Source organism: Rhinatrema bivittatum, chromosome 7, assembly GCF_901001135.1.
Source record: "Rhinatrema bivittatum chromosome 7, aRhiBiv1.1, whole genome shotgun sequence".
Classification (NCBI taxonomy): Eukaryota; Metazoa; Chordata; class Amphibia; order Gymnophiona; family Rhinatrematidae; genus Rhinatrema; species Rhinatrema bivittatum.
The window spans coordinates 214,532,791-214,558,615 of NC_042621.1; the positions used below are offsets into that span (position 1 = coordinate 214,532,791).

General features: G+C 43.5%; 1 protein-coding gene across 4 annotated transcripts in view; it reads right to left on the reverse strand.

Moving 5' to 3' along the window:
- SGMS1 (sphingomyelin synthase 1) overlaps positions 1–24,003 on the reverse strand; it is a 338,660-nt gene extending 314,657 nt beyond the window's left edge. For 3 of the 4 annotated variants that reach the window (XM_029609798.1, XM_029609794.1, XM_029609795.1), the window contains exon 1: positions 23,655–24,003. The gene's annotated coding sequence lies outside the window, so the exon portion shown is untranslated. Of the gene's footprint in view, positions 1–23,563; positions 23,583–23,654 lie in introns of those variants that run through there. The other variant, XM_029609797.1, reaches the window with a different exon arrangement.
- Between the last annotated feature and the right edge of the window lie 1,822 nt (positions 24,004–25,825).

The following is a 25,825-nucleotide window of genomic DNA, read 5'->3' on the forward strand; positions in this document are numbered from 1 at the left end:
AGGAAGCACTTTAATATATTGCATCTCACTAAGAATAAGTACATTTCTAGAGTGAAAAATTCTCTTGATGCAGATAAAGCCTTTGATAGGCTATACTATTTGAACTAAATTTGGTCTGCCTGAGCTTTACAGCTTGGATTGAATTCGCTGCTCTCCAGCAAATATCAGAATTTTTGATGAGAATTCAGTATTTAGCCAACAACAAGTCATTTTCTGCAAGTTTCACAATACTGAGACACCATGAAGCACAGTTTTGACTCTGGGATAGATTACATGCTCATAATTGTAAACATCTCATCCGCATTAGATCTGTAAATCATGACATCCTACTATACCATCTTGCTGCTCCTGATAAAACTGGAACCATACTGGCCTGGTTTAGGTCATATCTTCTCCACCATTCACAACAGATCAGCATTAACAATAAGACCTCAGAATGGTTTCCTGTTGAGACTGGCATGCTTCACAGATCTGCCCTCCTGGCTGGCTTGTTAAATGTATATCTTGCACCGCAGTGCCGCCTATTAAACAACTTGGGGTGCACTTCAAGTTATACATGGATGATATACAATTTTTTTTCCGCTTTATTCCAACTGGGTCCTCATGTCACAATTAGCATCTCTCTGCCTCCCTACTGTCCGTAGTTGGATTATGCACAATAGGTTGCCCCTTTATGTTTGGAAAACTGAAATAGTTATTCTCTTTCATTTCCCATGTGACAACATTCCTACTATTCTGACATTTCAAGGATAATCCATACCCATCTCTGAGACGGTACAGAATCTAGAAGTCACAAGTGATCATGCCCTCTCAATGAGACCACACATTAAAACTGTAGTATAGTCCTCATTCACAAAGCTACGTCATCTCCAAACTCTGCTTAATCCAAATGACTTTTGCACTGTCCTGCAATCCCTTATTTTTCAGGACTTGACTTTTATAATGCACTTTATACTGGACTTCCTCAAAAAAATGCTCAGGCCATTAAAAATTATTCAGATAAAGCAGCTCGGGTTCTCACAGAAGTCAAAATACCAGATCATATCACCCCTATTTCTCTACTCCCTACACTGGCTTCCAGTTTCAACTCATACTGAAAATAAATTAGCTACTACTTCTATATTAACTCTCCTTGAATCACAGGATTTTTCCAAGAATCTGCATACAGCTCAAGATAAGTAATATCATCGGCTTAAGACTTTATATGACTGCAGGTCATTAATTTTTTCATGAAAGATTTTCCAACTAAACTTTATTTTACATATGAATAAAGATGAATTCCAAAGAGAGCCAGAATTAATCTTTATTCTCAAACCATGTTTTAAGGCAATTCAACTAGCAGCTCAATAGATTCTAAGATTAGGCAAGGCCATTCTGCCTTGATTCTTAATCAAACAATACATAGCGAATTTAATCCTTTTCTATTTATTGTGCCAAATAAATGTAGTCATTGCACTGTGCAATTGAGAAAATATTATAATAGTTCACTGGTAGTTTAGGATTCCCGGGCTCCCTGTATCCAAGCTCCCTAAGTCAAGAACTGGAGACAAAGGCCTTTCTTGATTCATCTATGGAGAAATGGTGGTCTTAAAACTTTTCAATTAATTACTTAGCCTGGGGAGTCTCTGACAACAATTCCAGAGGCAGAGGTTCCCTGACTCAAGCACCTCTGACATAGGGGGCCCCGGTTCAGTGATCTCATACATGAGGACCCTAATTAAGAGCACAGGGATCTGGGGGGGGGGGGGGGGGGGGGGGGCAGGGGGGTGACAAGACTTCATCAGCAAGATGTAAAAGCCTACTGATCTGAAACCAGATTTGTAATGTGTGACTATTTCTGCTTACAACTTTACTTTAGTAGGAAGTTGCAGGGAAAAATACCAGTATTGCAGCTCCATGTTATTTGCCGGCTCTTTTTCCAAAGAGAGCCAGAATTCATCTTTTTTTTTTTTTTAATTTGTAATTTTTTATTGTATTCCTTGAAACAGATAATAAACCAAACACAACAAGGTCCAAGGACCAATACATCTTCAAGTGACAAGGGTAACAATATAATTTTTATAGACTAAGTCCCCTTCCCCTCCTCTCCCCCCTACATGCTGTTGACCATATACCTACTAATATCACAATTCACAGACAGTAAATATTCATGTGTAAGAAGAGCAGCTACTGAAGTGCAAGCTTAAGTGTCCGACAATAATGCCAAGGAAATAATTTAAAAAGATCAGCGAGGGCATTAGGGTTGAAATTGTCCTGGAACACCAGACACATGGGCACAAAACATTGGATGTGTAACGACTCCAAGTTGAGTATGATGACCATACTTTATCAAATTTGTCCATCCTGTGGTGTTTGGCAGCAGTGATCTTATACATTGTACAAGTTTTTTCCAATCTTACCAGAACCTCATGAAAAGTCGGAGCATAAGCTCTCTTCCATGAGTGAGCAATCTCCATTCTTAATGCAATACAACGATGCTGAATGAATGTGTATGAGTGGGACATGGATGCCTCAGCAGGTAAATAAAGAAGTGCACAAGTTATAGTTAATTTAACCGGAGTACGGAATAAATCAGAAAGAAAACCCTCCAATGACAGGTGGGCCTAATGAATGGGCAATCCCACCACATATGTCGGTAAGAGCCTAGTTGGGAACAATTGCGCCAGCAGAGACCACTGCTTTGAGGGTTAAACTTGCTCAGTTATAAGGGCGTAATATGCCATCTAAACAATACTTTATAGCTATGCTCTACAATTGAAGAAGAGATTGAGACAGACTTAGTCTGCATGTATACCTGGGTCCACTGTTCTTCGGAGAGTGGTGCTCCCAAGTAGTAATATACGTGGGTTTATGCCTTAAACCATGTGTTTAATAATTTGTATAGTTTGAAATTAGACCCTTTAAAGACTGTGGAATCATGCAGTACCCTTCAAAAAGCGACCTCTGGGTCACCAGCTGGGATCTCTTCTGTAAATTGGCTATGAAATGAGTTATCTAAAGACAGGATAGAAAGCTAGCTGAGGGTAAACCATGTGAGGACTAGAGTGTAGTAAAGGAGATTATTTTTATTATTAGACAAAAAATGAGCGATTTGCGTGAGGCCTCTTATCTTTCCAGGCAGTGAAGGAAAGGGTGGGTATGCACAGGGTAAAGGAAGAATTATGAAAAAGATGGGAGGAGTAGAGATATGAGGTCGGGCCCACCAGTCTGTCTCTCCATGTTGACCAAACGTTAAAGGTATGCCTGGTAGTCGGGGCTAGATTTGTGCAAGAGCACCAAATGGGTCCGAGTTGCCAAACCAAAGCTGGCAATGGCATGTCCTGTGCCCAATTTGTTCAATTTGTACCCAGGGTTTGACCTCTGTTGTGCTGTGCCAATCAATGAGAGGTCGAGGCTGCGAGGAGGCATAGTACCAAGACAAATGAGGAATGCCCAGTCCTCCCTTCAAGCCTATTTTGAAAAAGTACATTTCTAGCTACCCTGGGAGGACGATGTCGCCAGATGAAGCACATCAATTTATTTTGCCAGCACTTTAAAGTGGTGGACGCTAGAGGAATTGGTAGGGTTTGAAATAGATATAATAGTCTTGGCAGAATATTCACCTTAACGACTACCCTGCCAAGCCAGGAAATGATGAGGTGGGACCAACGATCCATGTCCTTTTCAATTGCCTGGAGCAATGAACATAAGAACATAAGAACATAAGAAAATGCCATAATGGGTCAGACCAAGGGTCCATCAAGCCCAGCATCCTGTTTCCAACAGTGGCCAATCCAGGCCACAAGAACCTGGCAAGTACCCAAAAACTAAGTCTATTCCATGTAACCATTGCTAATGGCAGTGGCTATTCTCTAAGGGGTAGATTTTCAGAGCCCTGCTCGCCTAAATCCGCCCAAAACCGGGCGGATTTACGCGAGCAGGGCCCTGCGCGCCGGTGAGCCTATTTTACATAGGCTCACCGGCGCGCGCACAACCCCGGGACTCGCGTAAGTCCCGGGGTTTTCGGAGTAGGCGTGTCGGGGGGCGGGGCCGGATTGCGCGGCGTTTCGGGGGCGTGCCGGCAGCGTTTTGGGGGCGGGTACGGGGGCGTGGCTACGCCCCGGGGTGGTCCGGGGGCGTGGCCTCGCCCTCCGTACCCGCCCCCAGGTCGCGGCCCGGCGCGCAGGGGTCCCGCTCGCGCGCGGGGATTTACGCCTCCCTCTGGGAGGCGTAAATCCCCCGACAAAGGTAGGATCGGGGTTTAGACAGGGCCGGGCGGGTGGGTTAGGTAGGGGAAGGGAGGGGAAGGTGAGGGGAGGGCAAAGGAAAGTTCCCTTCTAGGCCGCTCCGATTTCGGAGCGGCCTAGGAGGGAACGGGGGTAGGCTGCGCGGCTCGGCGCGCGCAGGCTATACGAAATCGATAGCCTTGCGCGCGCCGATCCAGGATTTTAGCCGATACGCGCGACTATGCGCGTATCTACTAAAATCCAGCGTACTTTTGTTTGCGCCTGGAGCGCAAACAAAAGTAGGCTGTTCGCGCTCGTTTGAAAATCTACCCCTAAGTGAACTTAATAGCAGGTAATGGACTTCTCCTCCAAGAACTTATCCAATCCTTTTTTAAACACAGCTATACTAACTGCACGAACCACATTCTCTGGCAACAAATTCCAGAGTTTAATTGTGCGTTGAGTAAAAAAGAACTTTCTCCGATTAGTTTTAAATGTGCCCCATGCTAACTTCATGGAGTGCCCCCTAGTCTTTCTACTATCCGAAAGAGTAAATAACCGATTCACATCTACCCGTTCTAGACCTCTCATGATTTTAAACACCTCTATCATATCCCCCCTCAGTCGTCTCTTCTCCAAGCTGAAAAGTCCTAACCTCTTTAGTCTTTCCTCATAGGGGAGTTGTTCCATTCCCTTTATCATTTTGGTAGCCCTTCTCTGTACCTTCTCCATCGCAATTATATCTTTGAGATGCGGCGACCAGAATTGTACACAGTATTCAAGGTACGGTCTCACCATGGAGCGATACAGAGGCATTATGACATTTTCCGTTTTATTCATCATTCCTTTTCTAATAATTCCCAACATTCTGTTTGCTTTTTTGACTGCCGCAGCACACTGCACCTACGATTTCAATGTGTTATCCACTATGACACCTAGATCTCTTTCTTGGGTTGTAGCACCTAATATGGAACCCAACATTGTGTAATTATAGCATGGGTTATTTTTCCCTATATGCATCACCTTGCACTTATCCACATTAAATTTCATCTGCCATTTGGATGCCCAATTTTCCAGTCTCACAAGGTCTTCCTGCAATTTATCACAATCTGCTTGTGATTTAACTACTCTGCACAATTTTGTGTCATCTGCAAATTTGATTATCTCACTCGTCGTACTTCTTTCCAGATCATTTATAAATATATTGAACAGTAAGGGTCCCAATACAGATCCCTGAGGCACTCCACTGTCCACTCCCTTCCACTGAGAAAATTGCCCATTTAATCCTACTCTCTGTTTCCTGTCTTTTAGCCAGTTTGCAATCCATGAAAGGACATCGCCACCTATCCCATGACTTTTTACTTTTCCTAGAAGCCTCTCATGAGGAACTTTGTCAAACGCCTTCTGAAAATCCAAGTATACTATATCTACCGGTTCACCTTTATCCACATGTTTATTAACTCCTTCAAAAAAGTGAAGCAGATTTGTGAGGCAAGACTTGCCCTGGGTAAAGCCATGCTGACTTTGTTCCATTAAACCATGTCTTTCTATATGTTCTGTGATTTTGATGTTTAGAACACTTTCCACTATTTTTCCTGGCACTGAAGTCAGGCTAACCGGTCTGTAGTTTCCCGGATCGCCCCTGGAGCCCTTTTTAAATATTGGGGTTACATTTGCTATCCTCCAGTCTTCAGGTACAATGGATGATTTTAATGATAAGTTACAAATTTTTACTAATAGGTCTGAAATTTCATTTTTTAGTTCCTTCAGAACTCTGGGGTGTATACCATCCGGTCCAGGTGATTTACTACTCTTCAGTTTGTCAGTCAGGCCTACCACATCTTCTAGGTTCACCGTGATTTGATTCAGTCCATCTGAATCATTACCCATGAAAACCTTCTCCATTACGGGTACCTCCCCAACATCCTCTTCAGTAAACACCGAAGCAAAGAAATCATTTAATCTTTCCGCGATGGCCTTATCTTCTCTAAGTGCCCCTTTAACCCCTCGATCATCTAACGGTCCAACTGACTCCCTCACAGGCTTTCTGCTTCGGATATATTTAAAAAAGTTTTTACTGTGAGTGTTTGCCTCTACAGCCAACTTTTTTTCAAATTCTCTCTTAGCCTGTCTTGTCAATGTCTTACATTTAACTTGCCAATGTTTATGCTTTATCCTATTTTCTTCTGTTGGATCCTTCTTCCAATTTTTGAATGAAGATCTTTTGGCTAAAATAGCTTCTTTCACCTCCCCTTTTAACCATGCCGGTAATCGTTTTGCCTTCTTTCCACCTTTCTTAATGTGTGGAATACATCTGGACTGTGCTTCTAGAATGGTATTTTTTAACAATGACCACGCCTCTTGGACATTTTTACTTTTGTAGCTGCTCCTTTCAGTTTTTTTCTAACAATTTTTCTCATCTTGTCAAAGTTTCCCTTTTGAAAGTTTAGCACGAGAGCCTTGGATTTGCACACTGTTCCTTTTCCAGTCATTAAATCAAATTTGATCATATTATGATCACTATTGCCAAGCGGCCCCACCACCATTACCTCTCTCACCAAGTCCTGTGCTCCACTGAGAATTAGATCTAAAATTGCTCCCTCTCTCGTCGGTTCCTGAACCAATTGCTCCATAAAGCTATCATGGTGTGTAGTTTAGTTGGAAGATGTCCGATATAGTGTTTCCCAGTTAGATGCCTAAGTATTTAAGTTTAGACTGGGCCCATTTAAATGGGTGATTAGATTTCAGGTACATCATGGTTTGGGAATCACATGTAACATTCAGAAATTCAGACTTATCCCAATTAATTTTAAAGCCTGAAACAGCATTGAAGGAGGCTAATTTATTTTCAATGGCCTGCAATGAGGTATGTGGATCAGTGATTGTGAATAGGATGTCGTCGGCGAATAGGGAAAGTTTGTAGGTCTCAGATCCTAGAGGAAAACCCTTAATCGAGGGGTTGTGACGAACAGTGATGGCTAAGGGTTCTAAAAAGATGGCAAAAAGTAAGGGAGATACTGGGCAGCCTAGTCTTGTGCCCCGTTGTACAATAAAGGTGTCGGAGCATCCCCCATTTATTTTCAAGCACGCCTTCGAATGGTTGTAAAGGGCCTGAATCCAGTTTAAAAATGTGTCGCCAAAGTTCATAACCTTCAGGGTCTCAAAGAGGAATGGCCAGTGAACCATGTCAAAGGCTTTCTCAGCATCTATGGCCAAAAGGAGTGTGGGTATCTGCTGAGTATGTGTCCCCCATATTAAATCTATGATTTTCTGCACATTGTCACTGGCCATCCTGCCAGGAATGAACCCAGCTTAATCCGGATGGATAATATGGGCGATAAAGCCATTTAGGCGATCTGCTAATACTTTGGCCAATATTTTCAAGTCGAGATTTATCAGCGATATTGAGCTGCATGAGCCACAGAGTGTAGGGTCACAGCCCGGTTTAGCTATAATAGTGATACCAGCAAGGTTCGCATTAGATAACAAAGAACCACCGGTTCATAAGTGGTTAAAGAGGTTTTGTAGGGGCACGACAATCTGGGGGGCAAAGGAATTATAAAATCCTTTGCCCCCCAGACTATCGGGGTCAGGAGCCTTGCCCACCTTGAGACCCTTTATGACTGATAACAGTTCTGGAGTAGATATGTCAGCATTTAAGAGTTCCCTCGTTTCCACAGTGAGATTAGGAATGGTGATAGATCCCAGATAGGACTGTATAGCCTCTAAGGTGATCTGGGGCTCGGCAGCGTATAGTGTTTGAGAGAATTGCAAAAATTGCTGACTGATCTCCAACGAGGTTGAGAGGATCTCACCATGATCATTTTTAATTTTTAAAATATAATTTTGGTTGGAGATTTGTTTCAATTTATTAGCTAAAAGTTTCCCTGCTTTCTCACCACCTTCAAAGTGGGCTTGATGTGAAAGTACCAAGGAATGGGCAATGTGATCGGTCTCCTGCCGGAGGAGGTCCTCTCTGGCTTTAGTGAGGTGAGCCAGGACAGCTGGTGCACCGGTCTCAGTGTGTTGATTCGAGAGGTGTCAAATGTCATCCCGCAACTGGGAGTATATCTCTTATTCTTTTGTTTCTTAAGGAAAAAGAGCGAAATATAAATAGGCCCCTGACATATGCCTTGAAACAATCCCAGACCACCACTGGGGAAGCAACAGAATCAGAATTGGTGCTAAAGAAATCAGTAATGGTCTGAGCTATATTCTTTAGCATACGACAGAGTCATTGAGTTGCCAAAATCGTCTGCCAGCATCAGCCCCTCCCATTGAAAGACCCAGACTCACAGGAGCATGATCAGACCAAGAAATAATGCCAACCTCGGGGTTTTGTATGTAATGAAAGAGTGACTTGGCTACCAAGATATAGACAATTCAGGAATAGGAATCATGTGGTTGGGAGTAATAGCTATAGGAGCGAGAGTGAGGGTACTACAATCTCCAAGAGTTTGCAAGCTGCAAATCAGTCATGAGGTTCCTAATGGCCCATCTAAGAAGATTAGCAGTCTGCACATGTCCCTTAGAGGTATCCAATTGATGAGAGAGCGAGACATTAAAATCTCCCCCCAAGATTAACTGCCCACGCTATGTTGTAGCAGAATTTGGTATAGATTTTGGAAGAACGAGGCCTGGTCTCTATTAGGTGCATATACATTCACTATAGTGTAGGGAATTCCATTGATTTTAATATAAAGTAAGAGATATCGACCCTTGGGGTCAGGGAGACATAGCGTGCATTCGAATATCAGGGTTTTGCAGAAACAGTATCCCCACTCCAGTATATTTGGCAGACTTATTATTGGGCGGTAAAATATTGTCTATTATATTTGGAGGATCTCATCAGGTATTCGTACCTCTTGGACAAATGAGTCTCCTGAATTAATACTATCTCAGGTGATCGTAAATCAAGCTCTCTAAAGAGGAGACTCCGCTTCTGCGGTGAATTTAGCCCCTTAACATTTAGGAACATGATACCTAGTTTAGCCATATAAAAACAGTATAGGAAAAATATCAGAAACCAGTATCTTTCCCCATAAAAAGCGGGATGAGGGGCCTAATTGTACCCGGTAAGTGCAGCATAAAGTGCCCTTCCACCCCTGAGCGGTATACCCATGAGAAGGGATGTGGAGTGGAAGAGAAGCCTAGTGGTTCGAGTAGCAGGCTATGAACCAGGAGACCAGAGTTCAAGTCCCACTCTCGCTCTTTGTGACCTTGGGCAAGTCACTTTACCCTCCATTGCCTCAGGTACAAACTTAGATTGTAAGCCCTTTGGGGATAGGGAAATACCTACAATACCTGAATGTAATCCACTTTGAAATGCTGAAAAAAGTGTGAAAAGCGGAATATAAAAAACAAATCTAAAAAAATCTAAGGGAGCTCAGAACATGCGAGACATACAAAAAAGGGGTTCATGACTCCTGTTGCAGTTGAAGATATACCTGTGGATGTGACAATATAAATCCCAGTGATCAGCATGTGACCCATGGGAATGTAAGGCATCCCCTATCAACTAACCTTTGCCTGTCTTAACTCCTTGCAGGCTATACACTCTCCTACCTTGGGGGGGGTGTTACAGTCACAAATGGGGACGAGGTCTCCCCGCTGCCGTCATGGCAAATGTGTATACCATAAGGTAATTAACATAACAAACATATACAAAACCTCCAATAAAACACAGGTGGATAACACTGGTGACCTGTTAGGTTCCTGAAAACTAAAGTGCTACCTGATCATACAAGCATGAGACCAGATTATAAGGAGTTACTCGCTGTTGTCTCTAGACGAGGAATCAAGAGGTAGCTTGGCTGGATTGGGGTCCTCCTGAGTGTCTTCGCAGGCAGCTATTCCTTTTTCCAACCCTCTGCCATGCCGGTGTTTGTGAGCCTGGTGAGGGTGCTGTTGAGGAACTGGCCTGAGGCAAGATGGTCGTGAAACCACATCGTTGTAGAATAGGGAAGGCCTCAGCAGGTGGTGAGGATTCTGTGTGAGATTCCCTTGAGCGAGAAAGGAAGTCCAAAGGGATGTAGCCAGCGATACTTAATACTGTCTTTTCGGAGAAAGGATGTAACATCTCGGAGTAAGTAGCGATTCTGAAGTGTGGCTTGGGACAGGTCAGCGTAGATAGATATGGTCTTCATCTTCCCACCTCCACATGTTTTGGGCTTTAGCTGCCTGAAGAATCTGTTCCTTTATAGAGTAATCACTGAAGCAGGCCACTATGTTGTGCCCCTTGTTTGGCATGGGGGGGGGGGGGGGGGTGAAGAGCCCTGTGTGCTCTGTCAAATTTAATTTCTGGCGCTGTGAAGTCCCCTGCTGCATGAGACATGAGAAGGAGATGGTTGCAAAATATTTTAAAAACTTCAGAGCAATTTTCATTGGCAGTGTTTTCCAAGAAACCCCGAAAGCGCAAGTTACTGCGCCGGGCTCTGTTTTCCAGGTAAGCAAGCTTCGCTTTAATTTGCTGGGTGTCTGCCTGTAACTTTTTGCAGGAGGAGGCAGTATGTTTTTTATGTTCAACATATTTTATTAAGTGATACCAAGGCAAATAGCACAAAGTCACATTTAAACAGTACAGTGTCTTAATCATAGTATAGAATAGAGAACAGCGTTGAGATCCAAAAACTTTTTTTTTTACCAAAGGATCACTATTTTCAGGTAAACTGTCCCTGTCCCAGCCCTCCCCATTCACATCAACCCTTTACCTGAGGTGAAACCCAGAGCGCTTGGTTCTTCCGCTACTAGGTTATAAGGCACTCAAGTGAACAGTAATGTATTCTGGGCCATGCGTATGGGGTCCCTCCCCTCCTGTCTCCCCCTCCCTCCCAGAGATCTAACACCAAGGTATGTTGTATTCATGTCAGATTGTTCCAGTCATCCAGGTCCTTAATCATTAAGAATCAAACTGCACGCCCTATGCGGTAGGGCTTGAATATATAGCTCCCATATCTGAAGAAAAGAGCGTCTGTTTCCAGCTGATCTTCTAGAGCCCAAGTTTTCCAAATCCATTAGGCGATGAAAGTGGGTTCTCCAAATCCAGAATGAAGGTCGTTTGACATTCCGCCAGTGTGAAAGGATAACCTTCTTCCCCACCAATCCAGCTTTCTTTAGTAGAGTCCTGGAGCTCTTTACTATGGGCACCAAATAACAGGAGATGCAGTGGAACAACCATAAGTAAGGTGGCATCGGTAGTTGAACCCCTATTAACGTTCCTAGGTAGCTTATTATTTGTTGCCAATACTCCTTGACTAACCGGTAGGCCCAGAACACATGAGACATATTCCCTGTCAGCTCCCGGCATTGTATGCACTTATCTGAGGGGGTTAACCCTGCAGAGGCAGTATGTTTAAGCAATTCAGACTGGCTGTCCGCTCTGGCATCCAGTTCATCTATTCTATGCCCCATCGTGGACATTTTGTCCTTCACCTCCTCCATATGGGCGGCCATTTCTTGGCGGTAGGTTTTAATATCCACCCGAAGGCTCGTGAACCACTCGTGGAATTCGGCCCGGGTGGGGTGCTCGGAGGGCTCCTGGGCATTGCAATCCTCTGATTCGGCATTGGTGCACGTACGCAGGGGAAGTGAGTTGGCACCATCTTGTGCTCCGTCCAAGCTTACCTCGCGCTCCTTGGCCTCAGACAGTCCGCTTTTGTTATATGAAAAGCGCTGAAAGTCAACGTTTTTCTTCTTGGCAGTCATAGCAATTCTGTGGTGGACACCAATCCTCGATTTTAGAAGATTTAGGAGGTAATATCGCTCAGATGTTAAATGATTAAAGGCGGCGGGAGCTCCTGATTCAGACTACCTTCCCAATCCATAGCGTCACTCCCCCCCCAAATTCATCTTTATTCTCAAACCATGTTTTAAGGCAAATCAACTAGCAGCTCAATAGATTCTAAGATTAGGCAAGGCCATTCTGCCTTGATTCTTAGTCAAACAATACAGAGCGAATTTAATCCCTTTCTATTTATTGTGTAAATAAATGCAGTCATTGCACTGTGCAATTGAGAAAATATATTATAGTAGTTTATTGGTAGCTTACGATTCCCGGAGCTCCCTGTATCCAAGCTCTCTTAGTCAAGAACTGGAGACCTAAAGGCCTTTCTTGGTTCATCTATGGAGAAATGGTGGTCTTAAAACTTTTCAATTACTACTTAGCCTGGGGAGTCTCTGACAACAATTCCAGAGGCAGAGGTTCCCTGGCTCAAGCACTTCTGACATGGGGGCCCCGATTCAGTGATCTCATACATGAGGACCCTAATTAAGAGCACAGGGATCTGGGGGGGGGGGGGGGCAGGGGGGGTGGCAAGACTTCATCAGCAAGATGTAAAAGCCTACTGATATGAAACCAGATTTGTAATGTGTGACTATTTCTGCTTACAACTTTACTTTAGTAGGAAATTGCAGGCAAAAATACCAGGATTGCAGCTCCATGTTATTTGCCGGCTCTTTTTCCAAAGAGAGCCAGAATTCATCTTTATTCTCAAACCATGTTTTAAGGCAATTCAACTAGCAGCTCAATAGATTCTAAGATTAGGCAAGGCCATTCTGCCTTGATTCTTAGTCAAACAATACATAGAGAGTTTAATCCTTTTCTATTTATTGTGCCAAATAAATGTAGTCATTGCACTGTGCAATTGAGAAAATATTATAGCAGTTTATTGGTAGTTATTGGTAGTTTAGAATTCCCAGGCTTCAGAGCCCTGAATCAGGGCTCCCTGTATCCAATGAGAATGTGAAGATGCACCTCAGACAGGTCCAGAGAGGTCAGAAATTCCTCTGACTGCACAGCCATTATCACACAGCGTAAGGTTTCCTTGCAAAAATGCTTCACTTGCAGACAACAGCCGACACCTTTGAGATCCATGATGGGACAAAAGGAGCCCTCCTTCTTGGGCACAACAAAATAAATCGAATATCGCCCCGATTTTCTTGAGACATGGGCACTGCAACCACAGCTCTCAGACTGAGGAGCCTTGCCAATGTACCCTCCACTACCTGCTGCTTCTGTGGGGAGCAGCAGGGAGACTCCACTTGAACATGTTCCGAGGAACACTGCAAAACCCATCGCACATTCTTCTCATATCACCTCCAGGACCCATTTATCTGATGTAATGTTGACCCACCTCTGATAAAAAAAAAAAAAAAAAAAGAGGCATCCTCCTATCTCCTGTTCCCAAGGGGTGGGTCGGCAAATCTTCATTGGGAGGCTCCACTACCCGAGCCTGTACCCCTTCTGGGTTGCCTTGGACGAAAGAACTAAGACCTAGCGAAGAGTCGAGTCCTCTGAAAGGTCGCTCCTCTACAGGGTTGAAAATGCTTGGATCCTCTAGCATGACCTCTCATGGTAAAGGAATGCAGCATCTGCTTTTATCCTCCTGCAAACGAGGAATTGTTGGATTCACCCCACTTACTGGCCAGTTTCTTCAACTCGCTCCCAAATAAAAGCGAGCCTTTAAAAGGCAATTTGGTGAGGTTAGCCTTTGAAGTTGCATCGGCTGACCAATTTCTCAGCCATAACTGACGCCTGGCCGCTACTACCAAAGCCACCCCCCTCTGGCTGAAGTGCAGACCAAATCACAGCCTACATCTGCCAAGAAGGCAGCAGCTTGTTCCATAACTGCTCTGAGGTTCACCCCTGGGAGAGAAACAAACAAGAGCAAGCCACCAAGGAACAACAATAAGCGATCTGCAAGATCATTGCCACTGCTTCAAAAGCTTGCTTTAAGAATAGTCTCAATCCTTCTATCATGACCATCCTTCAAGGCCACTCTTCCTTCCATGGGAATAGTGATCCGCTTGGAAACTACACACACAAGTGCATCCACTTTTAGAAAATGTACAGGCCTTCCAAAACCCAACCCCTTTGAAACTAGCCTCTGGGGCGCTTCACTCAAGATCAATCAATTCTTCAATAGCCTCTTATCACAGGGAAAAAACAGGCGGCTTTATGCAAGGAAACAAAAATGGGATTTCTCTTTGGCTCGGACATGGAATCTGTCCCAAGGACCCCGAACAATTTCAAGGTCTGGGAAATCAGAGCTAGTAGTTCATTTCTATGAAAGAACCGCAGCATATTTCTATATAGTTCAAATCCTGGAGGAATTTTGCCATCCTCAAGAGAGTCAGGACGGCATCATCATCCATGTCATCTGGATCTCTTATCGGGCAGTCCCACTACCACTCTAGGAGTACTCCAGTGCTTAACAGTAGGTCCAGGCAAGTTTCTTATCTGCAACTCTATGCTGGTAACAGTGGACAGGTCTGATGATTGTGCCTGCAGAAAGGATTGTAATCCCTGGAAAAATTCTACCCACGAAAATGTAGAAGTATCCAGACCAGGAGGTACCCGAGGCGTACTCACCGAGCTACCTTTTCCTACTAAAGAACCAATTAGGGGAGTTCCAAAATCAGGCGCCCCATCTGAAACGTCTTTACCCAGGCCTACTTCTGGCTTGGAAAAACCAGGCTTAGTAAAATTGGAGGAAGATAATTCTCCCTGAGCCTCCAAACAGCGCTGGCACAAATCAGTGGGCACTTCTGGCTGAGATGCCCAAATATGACAGGCAGTACAAAGAGAAAGGCACTTAAGTTTCTTAGACATAAGAACCTTTAGACTTGCAGCATGTTGATCAGCAACTGGAGGCGTGTCTAGCTTTCATTTATTTATTTACGTGTTTTTAAACGCATCCAAATCCTAGGTGTCCAACCTAGGCGTCCCAATGCCTAGGCACCATAAAAACTTTAGTGCACAGCAACGCTCAACTTGCACACACAGGTAAGCAGACAGCCACTAAGGCACCGCTTAACTCAGACGCATAGACTACTAGGCCCGCCCAAGTGTCCAAAAACTAGATTCACAAACTGAACGCATAGCTAGACGCACACACCGAACTGACAATCCCATAGAGGGCTTCCTAAAGAAAGCACGCGAACACCACTGAGGCCTAAATGCGGCGCACAACGAAAAAGCCTCAGAATGGGGCCTAGCCTACAGAGGCTGCTCAACCCGCCAGGCTGCCCATGTCCCTCGACCTCCCACGGAGCGGGACAAATGTGCCAACGGAAACCAGGGGGAAGGAGGAAACCCAACACCAAAAATCCCCTCCTCCTTTGTCTCTATTTTTTTTTTTAAACTTACCTGAGCTCAACCTTACCTGGCTGAGTACAGAGACAGTCTGGCTGCAGGGGGACAGTACATATTCCATCACCGCTGCACTCAGCTTCCTGCACCCACTGCCTTTTAGCTGCTTAACAGCTATGCCCACGCCAGCTGAAAAACCAGCTTTCAGACTAAGGCACTCATCTGAAGGACCACAGAAATCACCTCAAGAATTCTCAACTGGGGGCGGGACCTTTTGGTATCACTGCAGGAGAGCAGGGCAAATTTATTTTCCTTATTTCTCCTTTTCTCAAATCGAAGCAATCCCCAGTAGGGAGATGCATGTCCACCATCTGCCTGAGACAGAGAATACTGGCAGGATGATGTCACCGCAGAGTATATATATACTGTGACGTCAGTTTGCTCCTTCTCCATTTATTTATTTATTTTGAACTTTTCTATACCGACCTTCATGTTGAAGTAACATATCAAATCGGTTTACATTGTAACAACATTATTGCACATGGCATTACATCAGACAAAATTGTACAAGGCATTACAAAAAACTAAAATTGCACCGGACAAATCATCAAAACAAATGGTAACATAGAAACTGGCGAGGAATTAAAGAATTCGCAATAGTTGACGTGAGGATTAACAAATGATAAATTGAAAAAGGTGAAACGATCAAAAGGGGAAAGGGATGTAGATTAATCGCAATGGAAGAGGACCTGCAATCAACGTGAATGCAAGTTAATGAAAAATAAAAATCCAATTATAGAGTCTGTGGGCAAGATTAATGCAATAAGAATGAGTCCAGACATGACAGGGGAAATCCAGAACTGTATATGGGTGAGTAACCTGTCGGAAAATCCAGAGCTGTAGGGGTGTGAGAAACTGTCGGGAAATCCAGGGCTATGTAGGGGTGTGACCCAGTTGGGAAGGTACCGGATCTGGTGGGGGGATGAGATGGGGCAATCTTGAAAAAGAAGGGGGGGATTGTAATGTTATGAAAAAGCCTGTTTGAATAGCCAGGTTTTAAGTTTCTTTTTGAAAGTGAGAAGACACTGTTCTTGCCGGTAGAGGTGCATAACCCACTTGTTCTAGATTCATCTAACTGGATGCTAAGAAAATGTATATTGTTTAAATGGTTGGCTACTGAATTCCTGCTTGAAGAAAGTATAATAGCTCATGTTATGTTTAGAATATAGAACATTGTATAGTAAAATAATAAGCCAGCATATGGGAAATCTGTAAAAATTGAGGGTGCCTTCACCAAGATATACAATGAAGGTTTGCACACATACATGTTTAGGTGATCAGATTTGGAGGCTGATGATGTTTGTTGTTCAGGCTGAATGGATTTCACTATATTATCCATATGATAGCAAGAAATATTAAACAATTATTGAAGGGTAAAGGTGTTTGCTTATTTGTGTTTTTGAGATTGAAATTCCTATAAAGACATGTGAAAAAAGACCTATCCAAGAAGAAACTGGTCACCTACAAATATCTCAAAAGGTGACCTACAACAAACTTAAAGCAGCCATCCTTGTCCTAGCCTACACTGCTTGACTTTCTCACCATCATGTGAGAAAGCCAGATTCTGACAAAAGTGAACACTACCCTTTAAAATGGGAGCATACTGGGTGCAGAAATATCCTTTATTTTAAAATTACCAAAAGGCGGTACAGAGAGAGACAAAATGGCCACCGAGGAGTGAGCAGTGAAAACAGAGCTCCGCGAGTATTCGTATTACCTAGCTTTACAATTGCCTATTCTTTAAATTTTTCTTCAGCGACAGTGGCACTATGCCACACACTAAACAAAGCGAAACTTAAAGAAATTACCTCTACTCCAGTCCAGTTTACTCGACAACCGCGGATCAAGGAGGCTTTCGCTGGCCTGGTGCAGCTACAGCCGGAAGGAGGGACCGTTGGAGGAGTCAACGGAGAGCAGCCGTTGAGCCCCCTGGCCATAGAAACGTCTTTGAGCTCCGACGCACCTACTACCCTGGAGGCTCCGCTTAAGAAACTGGAACCCAACGTGAACATCGCGGCTTTGCTGGAAGAAAAATCAGCTATCCAGGTAGGGGGACCCCAGAGAGGAGGCGAAGAAGCCGTAATATCCTCGATGAGCTTAGAGTCAACTAGGTCCAGGGACCCACCTGTAGAAGCGCTGCAGCAAGCCCTTGAAGGTAACAGCTTTCTTAATTCGGGAGTGAGAAAAGAGAATGAAATACGTGTTGTATGTGAATCCCCACATTCTATTACCTCAAAAGTGACGTTGGAACATATATTAAAAGCTATTTCAGCAATGGAAAAGTCTATTGCATCACTGACAAATATGGTTAAAGAGAGTATAGAGCAAAACCAGGTTCTGGAAAAGAGACTTGAGAAAAATGAACTGTTATCCTCTGGTTTGGAAAAAAGAGTCATTGAAATAGAAAAAATCCAAATAAATTTGATCAAATCAGAAAATACTCAAATGAATAAGATGGAAAATCTGGAAAATCTTGTAAGGAGAAATAATATAAGAATTTTAAATTTTCCTAAGATGCGATTGCTGTCCCATCGGGAATTACTTAGATGTTACTTTATCAATGTATTGAAGATTGCGGAGCAGGACTTACCGAAAATCAATAAAATATACTATTTACCCCAGCCAAATAAAATGGAAGACCATTCTAGTCAGAAGCAAAAAGCTGAAGACTCCTTTGATTTGACATCCATTCTGGAAAAATCTTGAGCTTGTGGTGGAAGAGAGAGCTACTTTGTTTGTCCAACTGGATACATCAACTGAAAGAGACCTTATTCTTAAAATGTTCTTTCGGAACCAAGCTCAAAAATGTTATGGATATCTAATAAAAATTTTTCCTGATGTAACTAAGTTAACTCAGTTAAAGAGGAAAAAATTTTTGGAAATGCGAGGAGAAGTTTTGGCAAGGGGGCAAAATTTATACTCCGGTTCCCATGTTATTGCCTTATATTATTTAAAGATATTAGATATAAATTTAGAGAACCGGATCAGCTACGTGTTTATCTCAATTCTCACTCTAGTTAGCTTTGCGGGAAGTAGGATTACAGATATATATGCACAGGTTAACTCTGAAGCATTATGATGTACAAATTAGTGCGTTTAAAAATTTCCTATTGATTTCTGCTTGTTATCAAAAATTGTCTCTCCTATTTCTTACAATAATTATGACAGAGTAGAGAGGAAGTAAATACTCAATATACAAATGTATAATTTTGTTTATCCTAAATTTTTTCTTTGCTTCACTATTATGACATCATAATTCTGAACTATATGTTCTGTAAAAAGTTTGAAAATTTCAATAAACAAATAATTAAAATAAAATAAAATAATAAATAAAAATAAAATAAAATTACCAAGACGACACAAAAAGATGCTATCCTACCAAGCTTGAGAGTAAGATGCCATATCTCTGCAAAACTAGAGTTCTTCCAAACCAAGAAGACCTCTCACAAGGGAAGACTTGTGCTCTTGACTCATCAGAATAATCTAATCAGCGAGTAGCAAGAGAGCTTCAGTGAGTGCATCTCTTGCAACAAGCCAGAGCCAGTCTCTGCCCTCTGCAAAATTTTGTCACCCCAATCTCCACTGGTAGGACAAGATTGAAGGAATGGAACGCTCAAAGCAAAATAGCCTTCCCCTGCAAGGTGACCTCACAAGGTCCTCTTTCATGCCACCAAAGGCTATAACCACCAACATTTAGTATCCTATGTATATAACCTAATTATATTTTTTTTATTCATTTATTTTATGTTCCACTTTTAAGGCACTTTCAAAGTGGATTACAGTCAGGTACTGTAGACATTTCCCTGTCCCCAGAGGGCTTACAATCTAAGCTTGTACTTGTGACAATGGAGGGTAAAGTGACTTGCCAAGGTCACAAGGAGTGACAGTGGGATTTGAATCCTGGCTTCCATGGTTCATGGCCCGCTGCTCTAACCACTAGGCTATTCCTCCACACTTAACAAACAATGTTGTAACAAAGGATCTTCTAAGAAATAATCCTTTGGTGAAGAAGTACCCCTGCTTGCATCTTCAAATTTCAGTCCAGGGAATGTCCAGGCTTCTGAAAGAAACACATGCCAAAGTCAGGATGCTGCTCATGGTCCTACCAGGATATTCCCTCAGTTCCTGCTTTCCTTTTCAGCCAAAGAAGTTGCTTATCTTGTAGTCCTGGGGGAATTGCCAAATTCTGCACAGAAAATGGCAGGAGACCCCGGCGTGCTGCGAACGGAGCGAGGGGGCTGTGAGAAGAGCAGGGGAGGGGGTGTGAGAGAAGGAGAGCAAGGGGAGGAGAGTGTGAGAAGGGAGGGGTGTGAGAGAGCGAGCACCAGCGAGAGGGAGCGTGAAGGAGTGTGTTAGTTCTTTGCTAGGATTCCTGTCCATGCTTCAGCTGCCCCAGATCACAACTTCCCTCTCATCTTCTAATGCTCATTCCTACGGCACAAAAGAAACATGAAGGAGACTTGAGATCCATTTCCTGCAGAAGGCAACTGTGAAAAAAGACATCTGCTTGGGCTCCAGATAGATTATTGAATAGCCTATATATTGGTCTTCCAAAAAGTGGTGCAACATGCTGCTGCACATATATTGAGTGGAGTTAGTCGAAGATGATATATATACTTGCAGGATTGCATTGTCTCCCTATTGACCAAAGATCTCAGTTTAAGATAGTGATGTTAGTGCACAAGCTACTACATGGTGGAAATCCTTGTATTTTAAGCAAAAAACTAAAAAGATATGTTCCCAGTCGAACATTAAGATCACAGGTGCCAATCTTAGAGGTGCTGCCTCTGCGGAACTACCAATTCCAGTTAACACGAGCAAGAGCTTTTTCTTATATTGCCACAGTACTATCGAACATACTACCCAAGCAACTGCAAAATCTAAAGAATATAAAGATTTTCAGGAAGCAAGTAAAGGCATTTTAATATTGTCTATAACTTTTTATTGATGTACCATTTTAATATATTTATTGGGGGGTTTTTTGTTGTTTATGTAATATTGTACTCCACATCAATCTTATGTTGCAGACTGTGAAGTATGAAACATGCTAAATAAAATAAATCATAAAATAAATATAACCTCCTTAGAGAGAGAGAGAGAAAACTAGCTTTGCGACACTTGGAAACTAAATATCTCTGAGAAGAGAGCAAACAGGGCAATATGCATGTGGGTCTGAACCTACAACCTGCATAACAGACCATGCTCAGAGCAGATGTGGAAACAAGAGACTTGCATGTCAGGAGTGAGGTCTCAAACCCATAAGGTCACTTTCTTCTTCACAGAGGACTTCCCTATACTTCAGAGACTAGAAACAAATAATTGTTATTCAAGATAATCATCATAAGATTTCCACAACTGCATAAGCCTGAGCTTTCTTATTCCACCTCAGCACTGAATACTCAGATGTCTTACTAAAGCCGGAACAACATTCTCTCTGTTAATAGGGAGGCCTTTCCTTTTCCTTGACTGATAGTTACTACCTGTAACAGAAGGCATTGGGGGTAACCTGTAAGGAAAAGCAGTTACTATCCTTAAAAAAAAATCTGCTGGGCAGACTAGATGGACCACTTGGTTCTTTTTCTACCAGTATTTACTATGTTAATATGTAAGCATCTGGAGTCCTGGTCAGCATAGCCTGATAGATGCCAGTGAGGGATCTAGGATAATGTATTTCAGAAATATGAGGTAGTAAATCCCTGGAGGACATAAGTAATGCCTCTATCTATATGGGGAACTGCCTAAGAAAAGGACTACCATTCTCCATGGGGCCACCAGGAACAGGAATACTCATCGATTCTAAAAAGGTACCTCTTTTCAAGGATGACATGGAGCTCCAAACCAACCTAATTCCTCTGTCTCTGAGGCCTACACTGAAGGGACAAGGAAGTCCAAGTGGTGTTCGACCACCCAGTGAAGAAGACTTCAAGTGTTGCCATGAAAGAGCATGCCCAGAACACCCTACCATGTAAATGATACTGCAAAAAGACGAAAAACAAAGGCCTCGTCACATATGCTAACTTGGGTGTGAGGGCATGACTCAAAAGAAGCTAGAGAAACAATTTAAGTATTTTGTTTCTTACTGATAAAAAGGATGTCATGATGCGCAAAAAAAAAAAAAAAAAAAGTTTGTACCCACCCTTTAAGAATTACACCAAAACTCTGAGCACTAATAGGAAGCCTCCTGAACACCTCCATTCAACCTCCACTTCACATGCCAGGCTCATTCTTCTCATATGTTTCTATCTTGGTTTGTTTTTCTTTTCTCCTCTCCTTTTCCAGATTCTTCCTATCTTCTTTACTTTCCCTTAATATATTTGTTTTTCTCTTCCTCTTCTGACCCTTTCCCTTAGCCCCCTACACAATGGCATTTCCATTTCAGTACTACCCTATGGCAGGGTCTTACACATTCCGACTTGTAAAACTATTAAGGCTATTGAATTACTATGGCTTTTTCCCCATTCTGTCTATGAATGCACAGACTGAAAGTTCTGTATGCAATATATTCACACGTGTTGGGTGGAAACTTTTTTAGAAAAAACAGACACCAGCCAAACTTAAGAATGAGAGAGGGAGAAATGACTTAGATTTTTTTAGGCGTTCATTACAGTGTGTAAGAACATCTTATGTGTCTGATGATGATGTCCTTTTTCATTTGTGCATGTACAGGAAGTTACATGAGTAACAAGATAGTTATGCATACTTTTCCAAGCACATGCATGTAAGACAGCCACAGACAGAACAGCAGGAGGAGCCAACAGCAAGAGCAGCATGGCAAGAGGTCCCATTGTCAAGAAAAAGCAGAGAAGCCAGTTGATGGAGCAATGGGACTGGTGAGATTCCCTGGTCCCAACAGCAAAGAAAGGATACAGCGAAGCTGGTAGATGTGTATGTGTGTGTGTGTGGGGGGGGGGGGGGGGTAAGAATGATAGGGAGTTAAATAGGCTGAGGTGGGAGGGAAGGAAAGGACAACCTCAGATTGGAATGGGGGATGGAAGAGAAAGAGCTGCATGAGCTTGGGATAGGAAGGTAATGCAAAGAAATGTATTCATCATGAATTCCTTTCTCCCATACCTCTCAAAAAAATTGAGGAGGGGTGGCAGAGAGAGAAGAGGTGGGAGTACAGGGTGAATGCATTTTATCCCTAGTGAGTAAGACAAGAGGAAAAAAAAAACACATTTGGAAATTTTGTTTACTCCATGACACAGCTTTCTGATCTAGTTTGGGGTTTTTTTCCTTATTTTTCTTTTGACTTTTTTGTTTATTTCTCTGCTTCACCCTGTCTCCCTAGCTTCCTCTTCTGCTGCTCAGCAGCCAATGCTTTTCCATTTGGAACTAGGTGCTAAATTTTAGGACCAGGTTTTTTTCCAGTTCCTCACAAATCTATAGCAGTTACAGCCAGAAATCACATCTAGTGGCATAAATTACATACATAAATGTAACATACTGTGTTAAAATACATGTACCAAATTTCACATAACGCAATACAATGTTATTACATTCGAGGGAAGTTACAAGGAACCTGTGGTTGAGAACACCAAAACCATCTTCAGAACATTCTGTAGTTTCTGTTTCTGCACAGATATCTTCACCTAGGAGTGAATTTTCAAAAGGAGTAGCACATGCAAAAGTAGCATATCTCGTTGCAATTTTCCAAAGCTAATTTACCCCCATAAATCCTTTTGAAAGTTACCTCCCTAGTCTAGAAAACGCTCCAACTGTTCCAGAACTCTTTGTACCCCAATGCAGAACTGTCAAGAAACCTGTTGAACCACATGTACTCAAAACAAGTGTCATCACCAGCAGCACACAAGTAAATGTGCATGCTTCCAAACGAACTGCGAAACTACAATGCTTTCCAGTTTGATCCTAACAGCTGAACCACTGCACAAGAGGAAAAGGGCAGTTATAGAACCGGAAAACAAGGTTCAAATCATATTTTTCCCACTGACATTTCTTGTGACCTTGGGCAAGTAATTTATCTCCTCTTGCCTGAGGTATGCTACTTGATGCAGGGGCTTGTACCTGAACTAGGGTGCTATATAAACAATGAAATAAATTATATTCGAAAGCCCACCAAAACTGCCTTAGCATTTGCATCTACCTCAGGAACCCCTCGTGCAGCTTGAGCTCCAGGATGAACCTATTATCATATGCTTCCCCACACCCACTCGAGAACAACAGAACAATAGCTCGAATTAGATCTTCCCACCTCCGGGCATCCACATGACGGGAAGAAACTAAGCGGGGTTGTACAAGTGCATGTGTGGGAGTGATGGAGCGAAACCGTACCGGATACTCACCTCACGGGCTGAAGCCAACAAGAAGATGAGCAGTGTACACGGGAGGAGGCGGGGCTACGCCGGACACTCACTTCTCTAGCTCCGGTTCCCACCCGTTCTGGTCTTCAGCGATTCAGACAGTAAAACCAAAAAGCAACGGACCCCCTTCCACGTCCGACGACAGCTTGCGTTACAATCCCGCCAGAAACATAGATCTCCAGCTGCTAGTCCTCCAGAGAAAAGTTCCGGCAGCGATTTAGCTGCGTCCGCGGAACACAGACACCAGAAGGCGACGCGTGTGAGAAAAAAAGAGAGACGGAAAACACCGACCAGAGCACATACCACGGACGGGGCCTGTGACGTCACGCGTACGTAAGCGCGCAAACCGTGTAATCGACGCAGCCACGTGACCGGCTCGTGGCGCAGCTGAAAGGACATCTGCGCACTGGTGGTTTGCTATTTTGATGGGGGCGTGGGGGGCGTTAGGTTGATAGGGATCTGTAGTTTTTCTAACTATTGAAAAGCTTTAGGCGGGCAGTGAGACATTTCAAAATTGTTTGTAGACGAGCTGAATTTGTCACACAAGATCATTTCGTGTTTTTCTTAAGTTTTATTAGTTAGCTGTGCTTTTAAAAAACTTCTGGGTTAGTGCGGGAATTACGTCAAAACATAAACTGGGCAGAAATGCTGAATGCACAATGAGTTTAGGCCTTACATGGAGTAATACTAATACTATTCGTGTTTCCTAGATGTTGTAATATTGTTAACACATTTGTAGTCAGTTTCTCCTTCTTGTCCCTAAGCCCGTGAGTTCTGTCGCTGTGTAACAAAACGATCCGGGCCGGAAGAGTCAAAAAAACTTTGGTTTAGACGAATTAAGCCACAACGTTTTCTCAATAGAGGGTTCCCACTATGGGGCCGATGCACTACTGCGCTCAGCCGAGCGCACTGTATGACCCTCACTCCGGAGCCGATGCAATATGCTGAGCGCACTCTTAACGAGCAGTTAGACGCGGTAAAATAGGCGCTAATCAATCGCTTAATGCAATAACGGGATTAGCGCCTATTTAACACGCGTCTAACGTGGAATGAATGAGAGCGCTCATCCCATGCAAACGCCCGATAAACTTGGGGGCTGTTTTCATTACTGGCAGACAGGCGGCCTCAGCAAGTCTGCTAAGAAGGAGGCGCTAAGGTCGCTCTAGCGACCCTAGAGCCTCCTTCCTAGTGTGACCCCCTAATTTAAATATTGCATGGCACCCCCCCCTTTGGGGCACCATGCGTGCATTAAGAGAGCAGGCGCTGACTGTTCAGCACCCATGCCCTACACACCTTTATTGCATCGGCCCCTCCATGCGCATGTTAGGCAAGCGGGCGCTGACTTTCCGTGCTTTTTTTATTGCATTGGCCCCTATCGGGGGGGGGGGGGGGGGTCACTGCAATAGTGGGTCCCTCCCCCCAAAAATACATTGTGGCGGTATGATGCATTTTTTTATCTCACGGTAAAATATTGACGGTCAAAACAACGTGGTTAGCGGCCCTTTAGGCACGATGGTTGCCCCAATCTCAAGGGACCTCATCCTTAAAGAGCCGACCATATAAAACATGGCCCAAAAAAAGAAGTTGAGCAAGGGTCTAGGATGACTCCTAGCTCAACCTGGGAATGCCACTTGAAGCGCCCAACATCCAAAAGTAAAAAAAAAAAAAGTGCATGTGAGCAACATCCTGCTCCCCCGCCAACCCTGCCCTCGGTAAATAGTGCCCTCCCCACCCAACCCTGTCATCAATAGTCATCTCCATACCCCTTTCCAAAGTCGTCAAGGCTGGCAATGGCCCCCCACCCCACATGGCCTATGTCCAATCCCCAGATCTTGCCGCAGGCATGGTGTGAGAGGGGTGGGGTTCCACTAACCACCACTGCTTTTTTCAGATATTTGGGAAATGGGGAGGTGGGGGTGCACTATACCCCCAATGATTTTGGATTATTATTGGGGTAGGGGGCCAGCATCAGCCTTGATGTCTTTGGAAAGGGGGTGGGGGCACTTTATTGAGGACAGAGTTGGGGGCCGTCACCATGCATGTACTTTTATTTGTTTATTTTACTTTTGGATATCAGTGCCACTTCACGTGGCAGCACCTCAACCTTGATCCCTACTCAACTTTTTAGCATAGGCATGTTTCATTTGTATGGC